We start from the raw sequence: 15,266 nt of genomic DNA, 5'->3' as shown, positions 1-15,266 counted from the left end.
TTGGCTACATTGAAATCCTAGCTAATATTTTACCTGTGTAAAGAACATATCATTGGAAGCTTCCTCTGACGTGTTATCAAATTAGATATCCGCTGCCATAGATCTAATTCAGTGTTAATACTTCCATAATCACTGATATAATGGCATAAAATGCAGGAAATACATGGCTAGATATTTGAGAGCTATTGAAAGCATTAAACTTTCTATGTTTTCGGGTCGTGGCCAAGTTGCTGTGTATTTCCAGCATTATTCTTGTCTTAGATTTTTCAACATTCCGTTTTAATGATGTAAATATATCGCATTTCATCCACGGGAGATAATAGCCCCGTCGTATTTGGTGATAATGTGAGTTAGTTCCATGGTTAGGAATTATAGAACTTTATGGAGCTTTAAAGTAATCCCTGAAGACATTAGTACTCAGAATTTGCGATGATTGCAGATGACTGGAGAATTCATTTTCTTTGCAGAACTGAATATAATTGCAGGTTCTCACCCAGGGAATGCCGCTCGCCCCGCGCCCAGACACTCTCCTCGGGGTTAAACGAGTCGGAACACTGTAGACCCCGGCGCTTCTACGTCAATGCCCCAATCCCCATGGCAACTGCCAATCAGCTATAAGCGCAAATGTCCAAGGGAATCCATCCATTTAGATGTAAACGCAGTTTCAAACAAAAGAAAGTTAACGTGCAAAGTATAATGTCGAGTGGTAATCTCTTTTAATATGTAAGGCAAGCTCCTTTTGCTCTAAATTATTGCTGCCTCCAATTTCCTGCTAAAAGCCCTATTTCCCCCTACTGTCCCACAGCAAACGCATTGAGAATCACTGGGATGCTGTTAACACACAACGCGATAATATTGCAATAAATTCAGGTAATTTCAGGATCATAGTTATACTTTTACTCGTAGATTTTTAAAAAATGAAACTACCTGTGCCACCTCCACCGTTATTCAAAGAACGATGGGCTTACGGCCGCAATACTTTCTGTCAGGGAGGGGGGGGGGGGAGGAGTGGCTAGTCGACGGATGGTGAGCGTTGGGCGAGTTTGTGGAAGGGGAGGCGGTCAGCTTGGCGTCCGCGGTGGGTAAATGCTCAGGTTTATTATTGCTGAGGCGGCGGCTGGGTGTGTGAGTGTGGCGGACGCAGTGTCGAATCTCCTCTTCCCTTCTGGCAGGGCTGCTGTTGCCAAGGTCCCGGATCCAGGGTGTGGCCGGTAGAGGCAGAGCGAGGCAGCGGCGCCGGAGCCGGAGCCACTGGGGTAGAGGCAATCAGCCGTGGCTGTTGGCGTCCCGTTACTTGCCAGCCAGCCCCTTGCTGCCGTCTGCCTTTAACCCCGCACCAGGTCGAGGCCATGCGGGCTCACTGAGGGCGGAACACGGGCAAGCGGTGGCTGGAAAGTCAGGGGCCAGGAGAGCTGTGGAGGGGCCGGAATCGCGGGAGCGGCTGCTGACCAGGTGCGGGGCGACACTTCACCGGTTTGGGGCACTCGCGGCGACCTCGGGCTTCTCTAACGGGTGGGTGGGTGGAAAGGCTCAGTAAAATGCTGTAAAGAAAATGGGCGTTGACTGAAGGTTTCCCGTGAAAGTGAATGTCGTTGTATTTGGGGAGAAATTCCGGCAATTTAAAGCCGGATAGTCTGACTTTGGAATATTGACAGTCCCACCATTCGTGTAATTAGCAATATCGGAATACGTCCCTATTCTCAATGTTAACGTGTTTGTAGTTTTCCCAAAAAGAAAAGCCAGTTTTGGCTTTTTTCAGTCTTGAATCTGACGTTCTGCAAATCTAAATCAATGTTAAGTTGGATATTTTGGTTTTCGGGGGGAAAATGCAGCGTAACCTGAGTAGGATATAAGCGGGTCAATGAAATAATATTTTGTATGCATCTTTGATTTTAAAAACATTATTTACTGCACATATGAAATTATTTTTAATTGATATCTTTATCCAAAAACGTACCTTTGAATGGACCAAAGCGCATTTTTTAGAACAGCGCAGTAAGATAGTTGACCATACTTGATCAAATCACACAATGGGGTTCACATAAGCAGGAAAATTTTTTAGCTTACCATCATTTGTACTGGATGCTTTATTTTATTGCTCTTTATGATAGCGGCGGAATTGTGAATTAAGTATTAGGATTGTATTGGTTCCTAAATACATATCTATCTATATTTTGTAAGACTGATGAAGTCTTATTCGAATTTCTCGAAATTGCCTCCCAGGTACCATTGACAACTGCTTGATCATTTGATTACATTAGTATCTTTCTGGTTCTGAAATTTAGACGATTTGAGAACAAGTGTTTAGATAAAGATGATTTAAGAATAGACTTGACAAAACGTTGTTATGTTTGCTTTTGTACGTATTATCCTGGATTTATCTTTACTCGTCCAAGGCTTTTGCTCTGTGAACCAGGACCTTGTGGGAATAATCTGTGCCTGATGCAAAGCTTTATTATTAATGGAATTGTATTTAACATACTTCAATTTTTATAAGGTGTATTTGAAGTATTTTAATGGAATTGATATAATTTTTCTCTACCGAATAAAAGTTAAATGTTTAAAGTAGATTATTTTCTTGAAAGGTTCTGCTTAAAGTGATGGTTTTCTGATTTGGATCAGTTCTCTTTCAGTCCCTATTTGTGTGTTTATTTTAGCAATGGTGAGGAGGCTACAGTTGCATGTAACCTGGATAAATTTGCCTCCCAGAGTTTCTGCTATTGAAATCCATTCACTTCTAAGTATAGTTATGTGGTTGTTGTATTTGTTTGGCTTGACTGTGGTCAAAGCATCAACAGAAATTGAGGGTGTAGGTAGAGTGCATGTAGATTGTTTTGGTTTTCTAAGACAGTGGTTCTACAGCACTAGCACCTCAGACTTGCCTTTGCCTCCCGCCATTTTGAATGGTGAGTTCCAAGCCTGCACCACTTTTAAGGTGAAAGATTTTCCCTTTGCTCCCCTCTGATCTTTCTACCAAAGCTATCTTTAAGATTTCCTCTCAGATAATGACGTCTTTCCTTGAGGGAAATGGTGCCGCTGTCCTCGATAGTTGAGAGATCCTCAAACTCTGTGGACCACTTCATGTTAACCATTGAGATAAGGATTTTGTAGCTGCGTACAGCAGAACTTGGCTAGAGGAAAGACATTAAATCTGAATTGATACAATTGAGTGGGTAATTTGCTGTTATAGTGAAGCAAAGTTACTGTACTTCTGTTAAATTCATTTTGGAAGGAGAGATAACCAAAAATTGTGACGAAGAGGAATATAGAGGATGCCTCAGTTATGTTTTTGCCTTTGCAAGATTAGGGTGGAAATTACAATAGCCAGTGTTGTGTTAATGTGGCTAATGAAAGTTCAGTGCTGGAGTCAGAGGCCCATCCCAAGAAATGAGTAGACAGTATTAGCTTATTCAGAGAATTAAAGGCTTGTTGCATCGCGGGTGATGCTTTCCTTCAACTGAGCATAAATAATCTCAATCGTTTGTGGAATTGTGCCTACTATATCATCTTCAACATTCTTTGCTCTTTTTTAAAAAAAAAGCAATTGTTAGCTGAGGATCTCTGTATAACTTTGTATTTTCCTGCAAAATGTTCACCTGTTGTTAATTCAACCTTAATCAGAAGAGTTGGATGATTGCAAAATAGAAAATGACGTTCTGCCCCCCCCCACATATTTACTTAAAGCTAAGTGGTGTAGAACATTAAAAAATTGTATTTAATTAAGTTTTTATTTGGTATATTTTTCATTAAAAACTTGTTTCCCTCTTCGGCAGAAGTAATTACAGAAAATTATTTACAATTCTGCACTCAGCAGTCTTATCAAGCGTAACTTAGTGCAGTAATATTATCAATGATGATACACTGGTTAGGAAGCAATTATGGAAAAGGAATTGGGTCAATTATATTAAATGTGTCCTTGTTATTTTCAGCATTTTGCAATTAATTTCATAGTTTTTATATTTTGCTCTCGTAGCATTGTGGCACTGTAACACTGGCTGTTACTCCTTTTTATAACAAAATGATGCTTGTGTAATTCCACTGCTTGGACGGAACAGTCAGTGAGGTCTTTCTGTAATAAATCAATGTACAGTCCCGTAGAAAGATGGCAATAAATACAAAATGTAAAGTGTTCATTACTGCGCAATAGCAATATTAATATTGTGTTAACAAATGCACTTATTAAAACAGCCAAACTGTTAGCTCTGCTGTAGAATTCTCTATTATTGTGAGTTAAATCAGTAGTTGGCAAAATGAAACAGTGGTTCTGAATATAAAAAGCTATGCTGGAGATTCTCAGCAAGTTGAACAGCATCTAAGTTTAGGCCTATCTTTGATCAGATTTAGAATGTTTTAAATTGTAGAGAAAAGGATGGAGTGGAGAGAATGAAGTAACACGCTCTGATTGGGTGGGAACCAGGAAATTTAGAAGACATGTTTCCATTGTCTGGGGGATGACGTAAGTTAATTGTATTTGACGTGCATAGAGGTGGTGTTAGTAATGAGATGTGTTAAGAGTATTGGGGGAGAAAGGTAATTTGACAACGCCGGAACTGAGATGCAGAAAAAAGCAGTTCTGGAGAAATGAATTAAAAGAGAATGCTGGAAATAGAAGGTTGGGTAACATCTTTGGAGAGAAGAGAACTGAGTTAATGTTACAGTTTGATCTTGAAACAGAACCGAATATTTCTTGCACAGCTGTGAACGACTGGATATCTGAAAGTGCTGCAATGTACAGGTGTAGACGAAGTGCAGTTCCATTATATGGTGGACTTCATTGGAACAGTTTTTGAGGCCAATGAGGGGTTCAGATTTGGAGTGAAATGGAGAATTCAAGTGATAATCAACTGGAAGCTCAGGGTTGCTATTTTGAAATGACCAGTGATCTGTGAAATGGCAACCTCATGTTTGTTTGGTTTTTCCAACTTGTTCTGACAAGAACTGTTACATCAAGTCAAATTATGTAATTGGAAAATACAACCTATTGCCAATAAAAAGCATAATTAAAAGGCGTGTGAAAATATTCTCTACTGTTTAGTTAAAATCGATTGTGGTTTCATAGAACTGTACAGTGTAAGAGCAGGTCCTTGGATCCAATCGGCACAATGCCAATCTAGCTAATCTCACTTGGCTGCACAGCGCCTGTATCCTTCTATTCCTTGCCTGATCATGCTCTTTTTCAACATGTTTTTGTTTAACAATGTCTCAATGTTGTGATGAAGAACAATAGAGGAAAATGTGCAAGTCTGCCACATAAAATGATTCAATTTTTTGTTAAGCAGTTTTACTGTAATTCAATTTGTTGCTTCAGTACTTGGGCTGAAAAATCGTATGGTAACATACAAATGTTTGAATAGGTGCAGGAATCTGGCAAACTTGATTGCAACATTTCCGCCTGTCACACTGACTTTTCACTCTCTGTAAAGTTCTAAGTATTATGGAATGCAATGTCAAATCAACATCGGTGAAGCGGTGAATAGTCCTGGATGTGTCACAACTGTATTAAGGAAATTTTTTTTACACCAAGCTACAGCGAGACTGTGTTCTATATTGAGTGGGTATTGAAGTTGTATTGAAACCAAAGATTGTGAACGTGGCCAAAGGTATTAAGAAGTGCCTTAAAAGAAAGTATCAGAGTTTTAGGGAGGGTATTCCAGAATTTGGATTAGATTTTTTGGTTGTAGTTGAGACTACCAGTAATACACCAGCAAGAGCAGAGTTGGAGTAGCACAGAGGAGCAAGGCCATGGAGTTATTTTATTGCAGAGATGAGGACCATATATTTGAGGTCTCATTGAAGCCAATGTGAGGCGGAGAAAACAGATGGGCGAATAGGGCATGGTGTAATTGGCATTTTTATTTATTTAGAGAAACAGTGTGGAGCACGCCCTTCCTGACCCAGTGAACCGCACCATCCAGCAACCCAAATCACAGGGAAATTTATGATGACCAATCAACCTGCTAACCAGTCTTTGGAAAGTGGGAGGAAACCCATGCACTTGTAGGAAGGATGTACAAACTTCTTGCAGCTATTGTTGAAATTGAAATCGGAACTCTGATGTTCCAAGGTGTAATAATGTTGCACTCGGTGCTACACTACCATGGTGCCCCCACCCCCCCCATACCTCGGGATGTGGCTGTCATTGTTAATTAACTGAAGCCTATGCAGTGTGGAAGACTGACTGGTAGAGTATTGAGAATAGTTGAGTCCAAGATAAATTGCAGCAGAGTTTCAACAGGCTAGGGCAGAAGAGATGCTAGATGCCAGAAAGATGCACAGTTAACTTGGAGTGGAAAGAAGTGTTCTTGTGAGAGAATGTTGGATTGGAACTTGAGCTCAGTATTAAATAGGAACACAGAGCATCTTTTAGCTGCATACATTGGCTAAGGAATGAAACCAGATGAGTACACCTTCTGTCAGGAATGGCATTTCAGCTTTTCCACTTCGTATAGTCAGGAAATGTAAGTTCATCCATCAAAGCAGAGGTTCCAAGTTCTTTTTCTGCATCTTGCATTAGTGATTATCTGTTTCTGCCCTATTTCTTGAACTTACAATACTGTTCAAAAGTCTTAGCCTCATAGTTAAAAAAATGTGAATTGAAGATTTCAAAATAATGAAATGAAAGGTTTCTAAATATCAAAATATTTACTATAAAGAGCAGTAAACATAAAAAAATTCAATATTTGGTGTGACCACCCTTTTGCCTTCAAAACTGTTGTGCATTTTTATAAGAAAATCAGATGGTAGCATCTTGGAGAACTTGCCACATTTCTTCTGCAGACTTTGGCTGACTTGCTTTGTCTCTCCAGGTAATCCAAGATGGCCTGTGCAGGTCATACAATTTGTTGCAGAACTCCTTGTTCTCCTTTTCGCTTAAGATAGTTCTTTATGACCTTGGGCATGTGTTTAGGATCATTGTCATGCTGCAGAATGAAGTTGGGACCAATCAGATGCCTCCTTGAATGTATTATGTGATGGATCAGAATTTGCTTGTACTTAGCACTGAGGATTCCATTAATTCTGACCAGATCACCAACTGCATTAGGAGAAATGCAGTCCCAAACCTGTAGGGAACTTCACTGTTAGCACACACTCTTCTATGCGCAAATTGCCTCCTGTTTGAGCAAAAAATTTCAAATTTTGCTCGTCAGTCCAAAGCACTTGCTGCCATTGTGCAACACCCTAGTCCTTGTGTTTTGTGTGCAGGTGAGTCTCTTAGCTTTGTTTTCACTTTGGAGGAATTGCTTTTTAGCAGCAACTCTTCTATGAAGACCACTTCTGACGAGACGTGTCTGGACTGTAGAAGGGTGTACTTGGGTTCCAGTGGTTTCTGTTTAATTCAGAGCTGATAGTAATGTTGGACTTCTTCCAATTTAGAAGGGACGTCAGTTTGATATATCTCTCATCTGCTGCACCACTGTGTTTCTGATCCTTAACCTTGTCCTGTGTGCCATGAAACTTCTGCTTGGGAGAGATCTTGCTGATGTAGGATGACCACCTTGTGTCTTGTTGCTGTGCTCACTCTTGCCACGATTTGAAGGTTAAGCTGTCACATTTGCCCTGCCACACCCTCATCTTTTAGTTTGGATGTCCTTTGCCCAGTTTGATTCCTACTACACATTTGTTTCAGTTAATCAGTTTAGTTCATTCAACTCATTATGTCATTGATCATTAGCACCTATTTGTTATTTTTGTTTAATCATGCACTGGGCTAAATACATAAAAAATAATCAAGTTTTTAATTTGAAAAATGCTCTATTAATGTTACTTTATTTAACAAAATATAAAAAAATTCTCTAACATTTTTGGGAAACGAATATATGAAAATTAAAATTTGCTCTTTCCTACTGACACACTAATGTAGAAATCAAAAATAAACGTCTAAAGCAAAATTGATATAAAAATTCAGAGGTGCCTAAGACTTTTGCACAGTACTACAAAATGAGCTTTTATAAATGCCTTCCTGCCATCTCCCATCTTTGTAAAGTAACCATATAAGGTCTGACTGTTTTTCCAGCCACTTCTTCCTCCTACATCCTATCCACCCTTCGGAACCTTCTCAAGCAAGCAGCGTAGATGTGTGATGAGGCAAAAAAGAGCATGAGAAATGAGAAAATTAAACTGGAAATAATCTTCACCAGTAGATTATATTTCAATTTATAATATCAAATTGCTCATCATAGACTGTGTACAGGGCAGATCCCAAATGAACTTGACTTTTTTATATTAAAACTTGCAGAATTATTTTATATGCTTTGTAGATTGAATTTACATTGACTTGTGTTTCACGTTTAGTTATATTGTTGACTTATGTTTCAAATTTAGTTATGTTGTGAAGCACAATGTTTTAGAGCATCTGAAAGTAAGTTTCAACTGTAGTCCATTTGTTAGAAGATAAAACAATATTCAAACAAAGTTCAAAGTACACTTATTATGGAAGTATATACAGTCGGTCCTCCTTATCCGCGGGTTCCGCATGCATAGATTCAACCAACCGCGGACCGGGAAAACCTGGAAGTTGAGCATTTTTCACCTCGCGTCTTGTTCATTCGCTACTTGTGTTATGAGCGAGAAGAAGGAATTTAAGGCTAGTAAGGGTTGGCTGGCTAGCTATGTAAAGCACTACAGCCTCAAGAACTTAAAGATCACAGGAGAATCGGGATCGGCTGCTGCTGAGGTGGCATCAGCGTTCCCAGAAGAGCCATGAGTGTCTGTACTGAACGTGTACAGACTTTGTTTCTTGTCATTATTCCCTAAACAATGCAGTGTAACAACTATTTACGTAGCATTTACATTGTATTAGGTATTATAAGTAATCTAGAGATGATTTAAAGTATATGGGAGGATGTGTGTACGTTATATGCAAATACTACAGCATTTTATATATGGGATTTGAGCATCCGTGTTATTTGGTATCTGCGGGGGGTCCCGGAACCAATCCCCCACGGATAAGGAGGCCAACTGCACTCAAAAACTTCTATAGTTGTACCATGGAGAGCATTCTGAGAGGCTGCATCACTGTCTGGTATGGCAGGGCTACTGCACAGGACCGAAAGCTGCAGAAGATTGTAAATCTAGTCAACTCCATCTTGGGCATTAACCTACAAAGTACCCAGGACATCTTTAGGGAGTGGTTTCTCAGAAAGGCAGTGTCCATTATTAAGGACATCCAGCACCCAGGGCATGCCCTTTTCTCACTGTTATCATCAGGTAGGAGGTACAGAAGCCTGAAGGCACACACACAGCGATTCAGCAACAGCTTTTTCCCCTCTGCCATCTGATTCCTAAATGGACATTGAATCTTTGGACACTACCTCACTTTTTTTTTAATATACAGTATTTTTGCACGTTTTTAAAAATCTTTTCAATATATGTAATTGATTTGTTTATTATTATTGATTTTATTTTTTCTCTCTCTGCTGGATTATGTGTTGCCTTGAACTGCTGCTGCTAAGTTAACAAATTTCATGTCACATGCCGGTGATAATAAACCTGATTCTGATTCTGACATTACACAACCTTGTGATTCGTATCCTGAAAGGCAGCCACGAAATGCAAGCACCCCCCCCCCCCAAAAAAAAAGAGCAAATAGCATTTCTGAACTGAAGTCCACAAAGGGAATCCCATATTCACTGCATCTTAGCAGCACTGGGATAAAATAGTTATTTGTTCATGTTAATGCAAGACAAATATTCTTCGACATCTGTCAAAAAAGTGTCAGGGATATATAACACATTAAAATGCACCGTTTAATTGCAGTTAGTGATTTTTGAAAAGATAGGGTTCTAAGGTTAATGTTTGAAATTTATTGAATATGGCATTCCTTCAGTTCAGAAATGCTATTTGCTCTTTTTTGGGGGGGTCTTTTGTTTCGTGGCTGCCTTTTAGGATATGAATCTCAAGGTTGTGTAATGTCAGAATCAGAATCTGCTTTATTCTTTTCCTTGTAGTGTTGAAATTGTTTGTATAAAATATTGTACCAGAAAGTAATTTGCCATATATATCTGATCTTCCAGCAGTAAAATAAAATTACACTTTTCTCACACCATATTTTGGCATTGTCCCTCTCTGACTTGTCTTAAATGTCAGTCTTTTCTATTCTATCTAATAAAGTTATATTCTTTGCATTTTACAATGTTATCTTGATTGACTGTTTACATCTGACTTGAGATGCTCTTTGAAATGATAATAGAAATGAAAACACCATTGTTACTCATGGGTAAGCTCACTTTTCAGAAATTGGTTGTGCTCAATTCAGTCTTTACCTTTAAAAAAATACAAATTAAGTGCCCAATGCCGAGAATAGACTATAGAATGGAAATTAAATAAAACCACATTAGAAAACATATTTATGAAATACTGTCATATAGATGTACACCAGCAATTCTAATGAAATTGAAATATAAATTTATTATCTGAGGTTTTTCATTTAATTTATTTGCTTTGTGTAGTGACTAATGAATTTATAAATAGTAGATAATTTGTAGTTTGAATTCTTCTGGAAGACTGGAGAATCATTTTACTTCAAACTATATGGAAATCGTTCACAACACATTGCATCAGATGCTGGGCAAATAGTTGCTCGTTTATAATTGTGCTCTTAAATCTAAAAAAAAATTGCAATATTAAAGGGTTAAAAGCTTTATTTTAGTCACCACCCTCTGACTAAAGAAATTTCTCATCCTCTGTTCTAAAAGGACATCACTTTATTCTGAGGCTGTGCCCTCTGCTGGTATACTCCCCCTACTATAAGAAACATCTTCTCCACGTCCACTCTATCTAGGCCTTTCAATATTTAAAAAGTTTCAATGAGATCCCTCCTTATTCAATTCCAGCAAGTATAGACCCATCAAACACTTCTTGTATGTTAACCCTTTCATTCCTGGAATTATTCTCGTGAACCTCCTCTGGAACCTCTCCAATGCCAGCACTTATTTACTTAGCTAAGGGGCCCAGAACGGCTCTCAACACCGAGTGTGGTCTGGAGTTCATCCTGTAAAATAGCTCTGTACTTAATCCCTACTCTTTGTAAGGAGGACAATCTTATTAACCATAATGAATTGTAAAGGGGAGCTCATACTGCCCTAAGAAATGAACTAGAAAGCTACTCAGTTACATCAAAACTGCTACATTGGATAAAATCATACGGATTCCCAGTATCAACCTAGACAATGGAATTAGACAAGGCAAAGTTGCTCCAGCTTTATTAGCTTTGCAGAGGTCTCCATGCAGATATTGATGGATTGAATCATACTTGTAGAATTAGACCATAAAGACAATATGTTGGATGCATCATTTGCTGTATCTCACCAGCAGGTCAGATTCGACATTCCAGAATCCATGAAGTGTCCTAACATCAGATCGAACATGGGGGTGGGAGCCACCATCTGCTGGTGCATTGATGGTCCTGCATGCTGCTGAAGTGCTGGATGCTCCTTGAGTATTGGAAGAAGCAAGAACACAAATTGTACTCTGCAGTTTTGCAAACGTATCACACCATCATCTGTGTTTTGATATCACTGTAACTGGTTAACTGGGTATTGTTCCTGAAGAACAAAGCTAGATGGAAGATAGAGAATGAACCAACTTGGAATAAATCCTCTTTGATTTTTGTTTTTGGTCTTCTGCCTGTTGCAGATCATCTGCAGATGATAGAAATGACCAGTGCATAGTCATTGTAGAGAAAAAATTCTGTCTTTATATACATCTTCTGTTGAGTAGTGTGGAACTCCAATTGTGCTAAATGGAATAATCTCTGAATAGAATGGCATTTCAACATGAAGCATCCAGGAGGTACTGCGGATCACTAGTAGTCAAAATGTGCACCACCTTAATTTGTTACCTTGCGATGGTTTATTGATGATTGTTGCACTTGAGTTAGGGGATCAATGCAGTCCAGAATGGCATACTGGAAAAGCAACAGGATACATGAAAGTTGGGTGGCAACTTTGTGATCAAATGTGCACATGCTTGTCACATCTAATTGTGAATAATTTGTAGACAGTTAACAGAAGATGGCTCCCAAAACATTCCTGATCTAGTCTAATGGTGATGCTCAACATGAGAGTAGGGAAGATCAACCATAGGCTGATTTGGCTTGGCTTTTCTCTGACAACATGATTAATACAGAAACCAGTCAGTCTTCAGAAAATTTAACTTCCAGATGGCATGACCACTCTGTGGAATCAGAATCCGGTTTAATATCATTGGTATTTGTCATTAAATTCTTTGTTTTTGTGGTAGTAGTGCATTGCAATACGTAATGATTAAGTAAATATGCATGTGTATATATGTGTGTGTATAATTTTTCACTTTGACTTATCTGTCTGTGGTCTACACTTTTTAAACAGTTGATTGAAAGCTTTTAAGAAGAGCACCTCATCAGTCTGGATATGTTGTAATCTTCTGGACGATTGAATTCAACAGATTAGGACAACTCACTTTCTTTGTCAGAGCCGGTTAGTTCTGCAATAAGGTATTAATTTATAATCTTTTTCTTCATTAGCATGGCATGACTTACAGTGCATTTCAGAGCACTTGTATGTTCCTCTCCTAATCTACCAAACACAACTTTTTCTTCTTTAGCAGTTGCTGCCAGGATTGTTTTTTAATTTTTACAAGTTTTGAATTTGAAAAGACCAAATTCAACTGCACTAGATTCAACAAAGGACCAGAAACCATCCTGGATGTTGTTCTGAAGACTAGTGTTCCAGAATTAGTGACACCTCTAGGCATGTTGTTACAATACACTTACAACATTAGTGTTGACCCTAAAGCGTGGAAAATTTTCATCCATCTCCTGTTTATAAAACTAGGACAAATCCAATCCAACTAAGCTCACTGATCACTTTATTTTTGACCTTGAGCAAAGTGATACTCAGCATGCTGTCCTTGACTCAATCATCACAGCTGCTGCTTCTGTGACCTTCCTTTTAGAAGGTCAGAAATGAGAGTGCTTACAAGATTCAATTCCATCTGCCACTCTTCAGCAAATGAAGCTGTTCACTAGCAAAATAATAGTTCTCCACGGTCTAGATGGGTTGAAGGGCCTGCTTCTGTGCTGTAGTGCTCTGTGACTCTTAGATGTCTACCTACATTTAATAATAGGGTCAGGGACGTCTTGGATCGCGTCCACAGCAATTTGGAGGGAGAGGGAGAACAGCCAGATGTCTGGTACATATTGGGACCAGTGATGTAGGAAGGAAAAACAGGGAGGTTCTGAAGAGAGAATTCAGAGGGCCTGTCAGAAAGCAGAGAAGCTGGAGCTCCAGTGTAGTAATTTCTGGATTGCTACCTGTGCCATGCACCAGTGAGGGTAGAAACAGCACGATTTGGCAGACAAATGGTTAACTGAGAAACTGGTGCAGGGGGCAGGTCTTCAGATTCTTGGATCACTGTGATTTCTTATGGGGAAGAGGTATGACCTGTATAAAAGTGAAGAGATGCAACTGAACCAGAGGGGGACCAATATTCTCACGCGCAGGTCTGTTAGAGCTGTTGGGGAGGATTTAAATTAATTTGGCAGAGGGATGGGAACTGAGTGAAGGAATTCAGGATAGGATGGATGATTAAAAAGCAAAGCTTGCGTGCAGTCAGACTGTCAGGAAAGGCAGGCAGATGATGGGACAAATTGGGGCCAGCAGGGCATTGGGGATGCAGAATCAAAAAGGGTAGCAAATGCAGTACTCATTAGAAAGATGTGACATAGGATTGGAAGATGTTGAATCCTTGTGGGCTGAGTTAAACTGCAAGGATAAAAGGACCCTGATGGCATTTATGTACAGACCTCCAAATAGTAGCTGGGATGTGGACCATAGATTACAATGGGAAATAGAAAAGGCGTGTCAAAGGGCCGGTGTTATGATGGTCATGGGAGATTTTAGCGTGCAGGTAGATTGGGAAAATCAGGTTGGTGGTGATGTGATGCACCATCAATAACTCTCGGAGGCTGGAAGTGAACGATAGGCTTTTATTAACAGCAAAAGGGAGCACGACATCTCGAAGACTGAGGGAGGAGCAGTGCCCCAATCGCCTTTATACAGGGGTCTGTGGGAGGAGCCACAGGAGCAGTCAGCAGAGGGGCGTGTCCAGAGAGGTATACATAGTTTACCACATGATGGATCTTAAGAAAATGAGTTTGCTGAATTCCTACGAGATGGCTTTTTAGTACAGCTTGTTGTTGAGCCTACTATTGGGTCAGCTAGACTGGAATGGATGTTAATGCTGGAGGTGATTAGGGAGGTTAAGGAATCCTGAGAAGACTGTGATCGCAATATGATTGAGTTCAAATTGAAATTTGACAGGGAGAAAGTAAAGTCTGATGTAGCAGTATTTCAGTGGAGTAAAAGAAATTACAGTGGTATGAGAGGGGAGTTGGGCAAAGTAAATTGGAAGGAGATGCTGGCAGGGATAACAGCATAGCCGCAATGACTTGAATTTCTGGGGAAAATGAGGAAGGTGCAGGATAGATGTATTCCAAAAACAAAGAAATACTCAATACAACCATGGCTGTCAAAGGAAGTCAAAGCTAATGTAAAAACAAAAGAGAGGGCATACAACAAAGTAAAAATTAGCAGGAAGATGGGGGATTGGGAAGCTTTTAAAAACCTACAGAAAGCAACTAAAAGAATCATTAGGGAAAAGAAATATGAAAGCAAGCTAGCAAACAATATCTAGGCAGATAGAAAAAGCTTTTTCAAGTATATTAAAAATGAAAGATGAGAGTCTTGACTGTGGAAGACACTAGCAGTCTGCCACAGGTAGCGTGTGAAGGAAGAGAAGTGTGTAGTTACTATTACAAGGGGGAATGCTCAAAAAGCTGAAAGACCTAGGATGCACAAGTCACCTGGATCAGATGAACTGCACACTCAGGTTCTGATAAAGATGTCTATAGAGACTGTGGGGGCATTAGTAATGATCTTTCAAGAATCATTGGACTCTGGCATGGTTCTGGGGGACTGATAAATTACAAATGTCACTCCACCCTTTAAGGGAGGAGGAGGCAGCAGAAAGGAAATTATAGACCTATTAGCCTGACCTGAGGGTTGGGAAGATGTTGGAGTCAATTGTCAAGGATGAGATTTTGAGCACTTGCTGACACGGGACAAGATAGGAGAAATTAAGTAGGTTTCCTGATGAATCTGTTGGAATTCTTCAAAGAGATTACGTAGGATAGATAGAGGATGCAGTGGATATTGTGTATGTGGATTTTTAGGAGGCCTTTGACAAGGTACGACACATGAGGCTGCTTACTAAGTTAAGGGCCTGTG

At 39.5% G+C, this 15,266-nt stretch overlaps 1 protein-coding gene across 4 annotated transcripts in view; it reads left to right on the top strand.

Annotated features, from left to right (window-relative positions):
* Positions 1–665: 665 nt before the first annotated feature.
* The window catches only part of LOC140725536 (guanine nucleotide-binding protein subunit beta-4), a 51,059-nt gene continuing 36,458 nt past the window's right edge, over positions 666–15,266 (top strand). The window contains exon 1 of one of the 4 annotated variants that reach the window (XM_073041125.1): positions 666–870. The gene's annotated coding sequence lies outside the window, so the exon portion shown is untranslated. Of the gene's footprint in view, positions 871–1,034; positions 1,083–1,107; positions 1,453–15,266 lie in introns of those variants that run through there. The other 3 variants (XM_073041126.1, XM_073041127.1, XM_073041124.1) reach the window with 3 other exon arrangements.

Source organism: Hemitrygon akajei, chromosome 3 (genome assembly GCF_048418815.1).
Source record: "Hemitrygon akajei chromosome 3, sHemAka1.3, whole genome shotgun sequence".
Classification (NCBI taxonomy): Eukaryota; Metazoa; Chordata; class Chondrichthyes; order Myliobatiformes; family Dasyatidae; genus Hemitrygon; species Hemitrygon akajei.
This window is presented reverse-complemented; position numbering and strand designations above follow the sequence as displayed.